The 12,443-nt window shown below is 42.2% G+C and overlaps 1 protein-coding gene across 1 annotated transcript in view; it reads left to right on the top strand.

Moving 5' to 3' along the window:
• Window positions 1-12,443, top strand: part of FER (FER tyrosine kinase) — a 294,362-nt gene that overhangs the window by 21,685 nt on the left and 260,234 nt on the right. Inside the window, exon 2 of the mRNA XM_068247417.1 lies at window positions 11,264-11,364. The gene's annotated coding sequence lies outside the window, so the exon portion shown is untranslated. The remainder of the gene's footprint in view (window positions 1-11,263; window positions 11,365-12,443) is intronic.

The raw sequence follows: 12,443 nt of genomic DNA, 5'->3' as shown, positions 1-12,443 counted from the left end.
TTTTTGCGTATTATTGTACGCGTTTGCGTTTTTTCAATATGTTCGATCGATCAATGGAGTAAAATACACACATTGCTCTGCATCTCCATTGAGATACATTATGTGCATTATGGAGCAAGTTGTGCAATTTCGAAAATGCACAATACAGTGTCCTCCTCAAGCTCTTTTTGCCGGATGCTCCACCCGGCTAATTTTGGTGAGCACCCGGCTGTCATCAGCTCACCGCCTCATCCTCCTGCTATGCTGTAAGCAGAGTTGCACAGAGAAGCGCTGTCCCTGCTTTCCCCTGTCGTGCCCCTCTCCCTTCACACCGCCCCCTCCCCCCGGCTACTTTTTCATGCCACCCAGCTGGAAAAATTTCTGGGAAGAACACTGCGATATATATGTGTTTTTACATGCCTCCCAAAGACTTTCATTAACGGCAAAATCGCTAGCATTTTCCGCCATGCTCGCCTTTCTGCCTAGTGTGTTTTTAGCCCCATACCATCTTATGTGGGTGATTATTACATAGGACAGTGATAAGCAAACTTGGCTCTCCAGCAGTTAAGAAACTAAAAGTCCCACAATCCATTGCACAAATCTGACAGCTACAGTCATAATTCATAAAGGCAAATGCATTGTGGGACTTGTAGTTCCTTAAAGTGTAACTGTCAGGCATAAAATAAAAAATCAATTATGTGCAGGGAGCAAACTGCAAATCAGAATCTGAATCGGATGTAAAAACTGATTAAAAAGCGGAATCTAAATCGGAATCAGTTGCAGTCTGCAAGAGGCCTAATAAGGATGCTAACCAGGCAATCCAAAAGTTAAAATCACTATTACTTTTCTTGTTGATAAATGATCTTTCCCCAGTTTACCTGACTCTTATTTGGTACACACAAAATTTGGTGCACATTAAGGAAGTTGCAGGGCATGCTGGGTTGTCCTTTTGTGCTTCTCTACTTTCCCCTCAGATTTAACTAATACAGCCTGATTGGTTGAAGCCTCTTTCCCTCCCTTTTTCCCCTCCCACATCTCTGTTCCTCTCAAATTGGCCAATATTGGCCATGCTGAGACAATGTACTTACTATAGTGGAGGGCGGGGAATGTATACAAATGTATACACAATCAGGCAAAGGAGAGTAAGGGAGGAAATGACATCAGGATTGGCTTCAAAATAGTCACAGTTAACATGGGACATGCTAAGAAGAATTTTCTCTTTTTTTTTTTTTTTACTGTAGAAAAATCACTAAAATCTAAATGTCGACAGTGCAATACATATCAGACATTCAGATATACTGCGCCAACTGCATAAAGAGTCCGGTATCAGCAACTGATAGTGAATTTGCATGTAGATAAGATTCCAGGATAAAATACAGTCTATAAAGATACCAGTGCGCACTCCACAGTGATCAATATCTGAAAAGAAAGCACAAAGCTCCCATCTGATTTCAGACACTAAAACTATCTAGTCACAATCAAGCCCATGTATCTAGCATACAAACTACATGAGCGCTCTATTCCTCAAGTGTAATGACGTCAACGCGTACTGGCTCTGCGGAGATCTAATGTGCACAGTGCCCCGGAGATCTAACGTGTTGTGCACCTTATTTTTTATGGATCCTTGTGGATGCTTGCTGGAATACATTTTTATCGGTGGAATCATTCCTGGGTTATCCTTACTGGTTGGATGGCAGCCTAAGCGCTAGATCCACCTGGTGTATGAGATTGCAACTATCTGGTGAGTCCGTCTGATTAATTGAGGATTTGGATGCTATGGTCACTGTGTGCTGTTGACCTTTTTATTAGTTACAGTTACAGTATTACGCTATGGGAGCTTTGTGCTTTCTTTTCAGATATTGATCACTGTGGAGTGCGCACTGGTATCTTTATAGACTGTATTTTCAACTATGAAACAGAGTTGAGCTAATGACTGAACTTTCTTGCAGTCAAATCTCAAACAAACAAGAAACCCGTGAGAGACAGGTTGAGAGAAGTTATTCAGAAAACAGCACTGTAACCGTCCCAAGTTGGGACGGAGAACTCAGAGCAGCTCTTTTGCATAGATAACTGAAGTTTCTTAATTCTCCCTGTACTGGAAACAATATGAGACACATATCGGTGCTTCTAATGTTCTATTTCTTAGCTGCACTACACATACAAATCATTATATAATAAGTTTATTGTCACTTCAGATTCCGTTTAACTGCAGGGACGCTGCAGAAAGAGCACTTCCTGGTTATGTGGCTACAGACCGCAGAGGTGAGCAAGCATAACAGTTCATGCTCCTTCATCGCCACCTGCTTTACATCCCGATGAACATCACTCAGTTCATCCTGACACAGATGGAAGAGTGGGTGAGAGTTGTGGGTGGAGGGGGGGGGGTGCACTTTGTACACCTGATGGGGGAGTTTGGGTGGCTGAAAAGTTTTTTTTTTTTTTTTTTTTTTTGCTACAGTCTGGATATCCACACAAGTGTTAGAGGTTCATAGATGCCACACGGTGACCTACAGATTTACAAACTGCACCATGTAAGCTTTGATGGGAAGTTGTCACCCACGTACATTTTGGTTTATTTGCATGGCAATGTGTTAAAGTGGAACTAAACTCAGATGTTCCTCTCTGCTGTAGAAGATTAACCACAGCATGATAACTTTATGGTAAAAAAAATCTTCATTACAATTTATGGAAATCCTAAAACACCCCTGAAGTATTTTTGCTGCTAAGAACTAATTAGACACATACTAAACAAACACAGAGCAGTGAATATGTGGAATTAAGACTTTTCATTTTGTGCTGTGCAAGAGTTTGGGTCCACTTTAAGTGCCATACCACCACTAGCATCTACAGTTGCATGTAAGTCCCCCATACATAATTGGAACCACTTACCAGTCATTCTGGTCCCTTCCCTCATCATGTGACCCCTTTTATTAGCTAGCCCCACACACCCATGTGATGTCACACTTAGCTTCTTGATTAGTGTAGGGGGTAAGGTGGAAGTACCCAGAACCTAGTCTGTGCAGTGTGTAATGAAATCCTGCCCACATACCGAGACCCAAGCAAGCAATGAGGGGCCCTCAACAGGAAAGGACTAAGGCAAGTTGTGGAGAAGGAGGCTGTTCTTCTGCTGCCTTATAATCCTTTGAGCTGGGACTAGGTCCACTTTAATATTTTGGTCTCCTTTTTCTAGCTTTCAGTGTGAGTGTTTGTGTTTTTCTTTTTCTCCATCTTCATCATTGCTGACAGATGTGTATTGTGGAACGCGTTGTGGGTTCTTTAGTCACAATTTGCTATTACAGTGGTTAGATTACGTGCTTATGGAAGTCTGCCACCTGGTATCTTTTAAACTCATCTTGATGCCATATGCTGTTCACTGTCTCTTGGTGTAAGCAGAAAGTCCTATAGTTTAGTCCACTGAGTAAATAACATGCATGCGGTATCAGAGTATCCGAGAGTAGCCTGTTTATAATGCAAGGTATTTTGGTGTGTGTATAGTTGAATAGTGTATATGGTATAAAGGATTGTAGCTTTAAAATGTATGTACATGTGGATTTATTAGGTTTTAAATGTCCCTGTAGTGAGCAATATTGTCATAGATTGACGTCAGAGCTAATCTCTGGTCTTGACTGCCCTAGGTATACCTTATTAACTTATGTAGCTGTTGTTGTTGCCCCTGGCTCTTTTGCCAGTACAGCTTGTGTGTTTTTGCACAGGTCTGTGCCATCTACAGGCCGATAGGGCAGCTGCACCTTTATTATTATTTCTTTATATACTTAGCACTAACGTCTTCCATAGCATTGTACAACATACAAAAACTTGCAGTAATGGGTAGAATAGATACATGAGCAGTTCAACACACTGTACAATCAGGACAACCAGTGACACAAAATGCGCAGATACAGGAAACACGAGGAACACGAGGGGAAGTCTTAACCCTATATAAGGGTGAAGGGTGAGCTTGGACTCATGCATGAGCAGTGCGGATGTTTATATCTTCAAAACTACTTGTGCTACTAGGGGCACAAGTACTTCTGAAAGCTGCCTAAGGGCCCGTTTCCACTTGTGCGGTGCGAATCGCCACGGGAAAAATTCGCATACGGATGCGAATTTCGCATGCAGTTGTATGCGAATTTTCGTGCAAATTTGCATGAAAATTCGCATGGATGACGCTGTATGCGAATTTAACCATGGCAGTGCCGGTGTGCTTTTCCATTGATTTCCATGCGAATTCGCATGAAAATTCGCATACCAAAGCCGCAGGCGATTTCCCTATTAAATACATTAGCGGTGATTCACATGCCTTCCACACGCAGGCGAATTCTGAGGGCTGTGCCGTGCAGAAAAATCCTGCACAGAAAAACGCTCAGGAAAACTGACAAGTGGAAACAGGCCCATCCACTTGTATTGGCTGTGCGAATCTGCATGCAGGAAACGCGTGCAGATTCGCGATAGTGGAAACGGGCCCTAAGGCGTACCAAAGATGCAGGCAAGGGATGGTACTGAAACAACGGTACGCACAGAGGATTGGTAAGGCTCTACAGCATCCAGAACCTTCTACATAAGTATGTATCTCACCTGAATTGAGTTTCTTTTTCGGGTTCACGTTTAAAAAGGAAATAAATATGGCAGCCTCCATATCCCTCTCACTTCCTTTATTTAAAATTATAAGTATTGTCCGGAGTCCAGAGCTCAGTTCCATTGAAACTGAGAAATAGAAAAGATGAAGCCAGCAGTGACTGTCATAGTTTGACAAAGGAGCAACTTATCGCTCCGAAACGTTGTGTATATTATGCCAGTCTGATTAAATAAACAACGTAAAAGAGCATTGGATGGTGCCGGCTTTATCTTTTCTATTGATCTTTTCGTCTGGTGATCGAGCAGCCTTGGCACATCCACTGATACCTCGACTGGGTGTGCATTTCGTCTTCGCTTGCAAACGAAACTGAGAAATGCACAAGAGCTAAACTCATGTGCATTTTATTAATTTCTACAGGAATGATTTATAGCCGTGTTCTGTGATATTTCTAACCAGCGTTAGGCCTGGGACCCACCAGCAGCGCTTTTCTAAGCATTTGTGTAGTGAAAAGCTCTTGCTAATGCAATGCTATGTGTGTAATGCCACTTGAGCTGCCAGTTGGTCCCGGGCCTTAAATGTTTTAACTAATTAATTTCTGGGCTTGCTTTCCATCTGCAGCCTGCTCCTCTTGTCACTCTGCTAAGCCGACCCCTGTACATCTATGGAGTGATAGCTCTGTCAGGCAACACAGTTCTTTTTGGATCACGTGTAAAAACTCCCACTAGCAATCTGCCTGCTGATGCTAATGTTATGGGAAGCTAGTATAACAGATGTCGTGTGTCTCTGCTACTAGAAGCTTGTAGTGCTATTTAATTTATGTTTTCCTAGAATTCAAGTTATAAAGAAAACTATAATAGTTGTTTTTATACAATTTTTTTTTTTGTTGTTGTGTTTTTTTTTATATCCCTTTAGGCCTTTTTCACATCTAAAATCGAAATTGCTGACGGCAATGATTTTTGATTTTTTTTTTTTTTGCGCGTTTTTATTTTTCCCCCTCCCGACGCTCCACTGCGCGGTATGATTTTGTGCAAAACGCGTTTGCAGAGGGAATCAGTTTTTTCACTTCCTGATGTCAGTCCGGAAGTGAACTCTTTGACCTGGAAAAGAATAAATACAATGCATTTATTCTTAAAAACGCAATCGCCGCTAAATCGATTTTGTGAGCGTTTAGCCCTCTTCCTATACATTCCAGCAAAATCACCCCAATAATGGTACAGGCACCGCTTTGCAGAGCACAAAGCGGACTAAAAGCGCAGATATGAACCTACTCATTGAGAATCATTGTACAAGCGTTTTGTGGGCGATTTTTGAAAATTTTGAGAAAAGCTCAAACGCTCTAGATGTGAACGTGCCCTTAAAGCGGTATGAAACCCTGACATAATATTCAATAAAAACACGTTTTCCTACTTTTTATATGCCATACAGTTAGCATATTTGCTTTTGTGCATAAGTATTATTATTCATTTAGAAATTATACATTCCTAAAGTACACATATTTTACTCTGAGGGCCCATTTCCACTTGTGCGGTGGGAATCGCCGTGGTAAAAATTTCGCATGCGGTTATGTGCGAATTTTCATGCGAATTTGCATACGATTTTGCTTGGATGACGATGTATGCGAATTTAACCATGGCAGTGCCTGTGTGCTTTTCCATTGATTCCATCCAAAATCGTATGCGAATTCGCATGAAAATTCGCATACCAATACCGCATGCGAATTCCCTGTTAAATGCATTGTATGCGATTTGCATAGCGGTATGTGAATTCTGATGGCTCTGCCGTGCAGATTTTTTCTGCACAGAAAAATGCAAAGAAATCCTGACAAGTGGAAACAGTCCCATCCACTTGTATTGGCTATGCAAATTCGCATGCGGTAAGCACATGCAAATTCGCGATAGTAGAAACGGGCCCTGAGAGCTGACTTTGAATTTTATTTATAACTGCTTTATTCATCCTCTAACTTAATCAGAAAGCATCAGAAAGCATTTATGCTTGTCTGACTTTGTGTGAGAGAAGGCTTTGTTTACATTTCTCACTTGATACAATTAAACACAAGATAACATTATGTAAAGTTCGGAACCCTTTGAATGCAGTTCTAGTAAAAAAAAAATACTGGTTGTATATAATATGCTGTAAATAATCTATTAGAGCAAAGTAGAAATGCTGGGTTTCATTCCGCTTTAAAGTGGGCACAGTCTAATTTGACTCATGTTGAACTTTGCAATTGGATAAGGGATAACAAGTGCAATTTGTTTTTTTTTTGTTTTTTAATCCTTTAGTTTTTGATCTCTTACATAAAAAACTGCCTGGCAGTAAGTGGTTGCTTTTGTTGCAAACATAGGTTGAGGTCTGAGGAAAAGCACTTCATAGTTACATTTTGGGATGGTAGTGTAATAAGTATTTTGACAGAACTGCCGCCTCTAAAGCTGGGTGCAAAAAGTCTTAGGAGAAAATGTGAAATGCATATGGCTCCTTGTCTTCCAGAGTTTTTTCCTAGGTGATATTTTTACATCTTATCAATAAATTGTTTTTTAAAATACCAGCAAGCAAGAAAATACTTAAAATAACTTTGATGATATTTTTTCACCTACTGTTTGGTACTTTTTTTTTTTAGCCACAAAATGCTGAAAAGTTATTTTAAACAGAAGATGAAAAATTATCTCCTAGGTCAAAACGCAGGAGAAAAAGTGAATTGTGAAAAAGTGATCCCCAGGAATCCCATTCCCAATCCCATCCCATTCTGTTATGTCTATGGCTCCTCGTGTATATCACACAAGTGGTTTCACACGCAACGTTTAGGCTACTTACACACCAAGACGTTGCGTTTTAGGGGGGCGTTATGGTCGCATAACGTGCCCCTGACGCAACGCATGGTGGTGCGGGAGAGGATGGTAGAGTGAGCCGCGTTAGGCGGCTCTATCCGTATAAGGTCTCCCAGAGTGGCGCTGATTGACACTCCGCATCACGTGGTCCCGCCGGCCAATCAGCGGTTGCCAGTGCAGTGCTTATTAAGTAGCCATGTGCGCGGCTACTGTAGCGGCATCTCGCCGCCTCCTCTCCGCCCACCACTGAGCATGTCCAAACAGTCTAACGCGGCTAAAGTGCAGCATGCTGCACTTTCACTACAACGTGCAGCGTTACATGTAACGCAACGTGGGCAGTGTGAACAGCCCACTTGTGTTACATTGCTGTGCGTTGGGGGAGCGTTACAGGCTGCACTAACGTGCGCCTGTAACGTCCCTGTGTGGAAGCAGCCTTAAGCTAGGTTCACTATAGGGTGTAGTGGTGCAGCGTGTTGGACAGAATAATCGCATGCCACACACACAATACAATTGTATTCTAACTACCCCTCACAATTTCCTAACACCCCCCCCCCCCCCCGTCCCCCGTCCCCCGTCGCCTCCGCCAATGCAACATCGCCCGCCCGGCCAGCGCTCATGCGCACAGCCGCTACATGTACCCGCCTACTACGCATGCACGCACAACAAAACACCCAAGCCCACCCCATGCAATCGTCCTCCTATGCTGTCTAAAGTCTGCCCATGTGCCGTGTATGCGCGCTGGCCTAAACGCACAGACACAGGGTCACAGGCATCTTATTATATTGTAATGGCATGTTTACATTAGCACATTTGCAGCGTGGTGGTCTTGCTGAGTGAGCCATTTATAGCATAAGGCATGCTGTGCAGTACCGGATAACGTGTGCTATTACAGTTGCAGTGAAGCATACTTTTCATTAACTATATGCTTTACTGTATGCACCGATTGGCACTTGCAATGTGACTTTTACCTTGCACTGCGATCCTGTTTTTACACGGTGCGCAATGACTCAATGTGAACCTCTTCATTCAGTTGTGTATATAAGGTTAATTACCAAATTACATACCATGGACTGTAAAATCCCTTCCCTGACAGTACATTGTGCTGTTAGTTTAATTTAGCTCCAGTACTGTACTTCACATTCCATTCATTCTTGATGCTTGTTGGGACCTGGCCTGTCTATCTATTACTGTGCATTTCTGGTGTGAGCCTGCTTCCCTGACATTGCCTCCTGATCATCTCTGCCTGCTCTGACCTCAGTCGGTTGCCAGGAGTTTGCTTGATACCTGCCAGTCTTGTCTTATCTTCACATTGCAGCATCACCTGTTCTCCCTGTCACTGGTGAAGAAATCCGAGGGGTCGGGACCTAGTAGTACTTGCAGCAAAGTAGACCACTGCCCATCAGTATGCAGGAAGCTCCGGTGAAGACCAGTGGCTGTTTAAACCCAGCACACTGGAAGTACCCATGCCAGCCACTGGTGGCAGATCCAACAGCCCACAATCTTAACGCTAGGTACACACATTGAGATTTTCTGGCAGATTTACTGACAGATCAATTATTTCCAAAATGTCCAATCTGATTTCCTATCGATTTTCTGTTTTCTTATATAGAAAATCAATTGTAAAATTGATCATAAATCAGATCGGACATGTTGGAAATAATCGATCTGCCTGAAAATCTCATTGTGTGTACCAAGCATTGTACTGTGCTCAACTGAGTGGCCCTGCCAGTGCTGTAGCATTACTTGTCCCCTAATATGGTAAGGCGTGCTTCTTAACATAGTGCGTGCCAGTGTAGTGCTTATCAACCATGGAGTCATAGACAACCTTTCACTACTGAAAGACAGTGGAAAAGCATTGTGATAGCAAAATGGGTCTATTGGGTCTTGCAGCAGATTAAAAAGATTCTTAAGGGTGACCATACACAGTTATGCTGGGAATACACGGTTCGTTTTTGAGGGGATTAGATCGTTCAATAGATAATTTCCGACATGTCCGATCTCCCTTTTGATCCTTCCGCTGCTCGATTTCTGATAGATGTGAATGGAAAAAGATAAGAAAAACGAGCGGAAGATAAGAGAATCAAGCTGAAAAAATGATGGGGAGGAGAAACGCACGGCAGAAACGAACCGTGTATTCCCAGCATTAGATTGCCTTACAATGTGGCAAACAGATGAATCTCCGATCTGAACTGTAATTTACTGTTTGTGGTGGTAAGTGGAACAGTTTACAATTATACAACAGTTATTACAGTTCGAAATGCAACAATTAAAATATAGAAGTCTCATATTTGTATTTTAACCACTTGACGACTGCAGTGTTAAAAAAAAAAATTGCACCGCTTTTAGACCCTAAAATCCGGAAAGAATCATAACGCCAAGGGGGTTAATGAAAGCAATGCATTCACTGTCCTCTAAACATGTTTGTAGCATCACTTTGTGCATGACAACAGGGCAAGTGTGAATGGTCCATTTGAAACAAAGGGCCCATTATGTCCTGTTTGCTGTATGTTACCAAAAATGCAGTGCTGGTTCTATACATAGGGCGAATACAGCCTTTTGATTGGGCAGCGGTGTTTGTTTCAGTCAACCGTATGTGGGTACCTGTATACTGGTACCAATAAATGGAAAACTTACCTTTATCTTGTCCTGGGCATGCCACTTGCTGTGTTCTTCTCATTGTTTGGCTCAAATTCATCCCCACTCAGACATGCTTAGTCCAGTACTTTGGACAGCAGTATGGTTTCAGCACATAATGCATTGGTTAGATGGGTTGGAAGAATCTAGCATGGACGATATGGGAAGAGTTGGAGCCAATACAGTAAATGCAGGCGGGGTTCTAAATGTCTTTGATTTAGTGTACCCGAGACGACATGTGACATGATATATAAACATGTATGTACAGTGCAAAACATGTTAATAACCAGGCTGTTTTTGTTGGGATTATAGTAAACATTACTGATAAGCAAATTACAGCCATAAATGTTTTGCTGGCAAAATACAACTTCTGAGGGCAGGGTGGGATGGGACAAGGTCAATAGTTCATATATTTTCTCTCTGGGAAACTTAATAAAACTTAATAGACTGCCACTGATTAGAGACAATAAAACATTCAACCTACTTTGTAAATGCTTAAATATAAAATAAAACCCTGGGGTACTTAAAGTTCTTTTTAGGAGTTGTAGGATACATATAATTGTTTATCTCACCAGTTTATTTGCACCTTGGGATCACTTTAACACCCACTAGGTGAGTAAAGGTGCTCATACACACTTCGATTGCCACCCAATGTGGCAAACAAATCAGTTCTTCTCTGATCTGAATCTGATTAGAAAGGGATTGAACCCCCCCATCATACAGTGCACACAGATTTTCCATAGATTTCATCCTGAAATCTGTTGAAAATCTATCGAACAGTGCAACACTGTGTGTCGTCAATCTACCACTGACACTATGGGGGCTTATCACTTATTTTACAGTATGTGGGTAGTCAATCTACCACTGACACTATGGGGGCTTACCACGTATTTTAAAGTAGTATTACAAATCTCAAGTTTTTTGGTAAGTGTGCACAGAGGGGCTGTAAAATAAGTGGTCAGTGCCCATCACACTACATGCCTTTAATGCATCAGTCTGGGTAGTATGGAGATTTCACAAAATTTCTAATGTAGCTTTGATGGTAGCATTTTGTAACTTATGTTCCCTTTTACTTGGTAGCTAATGAGATAGTATGTAGATGAGTAGCATGGTCTGTTAGTATGTAGATGAGTAGCATGGTCTGTTTTTTCCACACTTTCATCTCTCATCAGTTCCTTGTATTGTGTATGTGTAGCCTGAAGCTAGGCACTGAGAACGGATGTCACTGACACTTGCATTCCTCTCTCCACAGACAGGAATTCCATGCAAATACAAGTTTGTTTCTACCAGTTTTCAAATTACTTGTGGGCCTGAATACACCAGCTCCAGCATGCAGGGAAATGAATAAACCAGGTAATGCAACCTCTAGTTGGCTTGTTGCTTCTTTTCAGCATCTAGATCCTGTTGTACTAGACATTTCAGCATGCAGATCCAGTTGTACTAGACATTGCATTTGCATAAAGGGAAGTTCCTCTTTTTTTTAAATGTGGAAGTTCATTTTTAGGCTGGTGCAGTTGTAATTTAACTTAATATTTTCCGAGAAGTCATGTTTTCATTTTCTGTATTTGCAGATAAAAGCGGTAGTCTGTGAATTTAATTTTAAATATATTTTTAGCTTAACCACTCAACAAAATGTTATTTAGTATTTTAAGGACCCTATTTATACAAATGCTGGGTAGATAATCCAGAGCCAGATTTGGTAGTAAAGCAAACCAAGGGCTTAAGGCTCCTACACCCATCAGACCATAGTCTTTGGAAAATGAAAGATCACAGACCAATTTTACCCCCTTCCATGTAGTATGAGAGCCATACCTACACAGTTTATTCTATGGAGCTGAACTCCCCATCGGACAGAAATCTTTGCAAGATGCTGCACACAAAGATGCTGTACACCAGGGGTGCCCACACTTTTTCGGCTCGCGAGCTACTTTAAAATTCGCCGAGGCCAGGAGATCTACCAACGTTTTAAATGCACCCCCCCCCGAAAGGTAGTTAGGCATAGGTCCCCTCAGTACAGGTTAGCTAGGCATAGGTCCCATCAGTACAGGTTAGCTAGGTATAGGTCCCATCAGTACAGGTTAGCTAGGCATAGGTCCCCTCAGTACAGGTTAGCTAGGTATAGGTCCCATCAGTACAGGTTAGCTAGGCTTAGGTCCCTTCAGTACAGGTTAGCTAGGCATAGGTCCCTTCAGTACAGGTCAGCTAGGCATAGGTCCCCTGAGTACAGGTCAGCTAGGCATAGGTCCCCTCAGTACAGGTTAGCTAGGTATAGGTCCCATCAGTACAGGTTAGCTAGGTATAGGTCCCCTCAGTACAGGTTAGCTAGGTATAGGTCCCCTCAGTACAGGTTAGCTAGGTATAGGTCCCCTCAGTACAGGTTAGCTAGGCATAGGTCCCTTCAGTACAGGTTAGCTAGGCATAGGTCCCTTCAG

This window comes from Hyperolius riggenbachi, chromosome 1, assembly GCF_040937935.1.
Source record: "Hyperolius riggenbachi isolate aHypRig1 chromosome 1, aHypRig1.pri, whole genome shotgun sequence".
Classification (NCBI taxonomy): domain Eukaryota; kingdom Metazoa; phylum Chordata; class Amphibia; order Anura; family Hyperoliidae; genus Hyperolius; species Hyperolius riggenbachi.
This window is presented reverse-complemented; position numbering and strand designations above follow the sequence as displayed.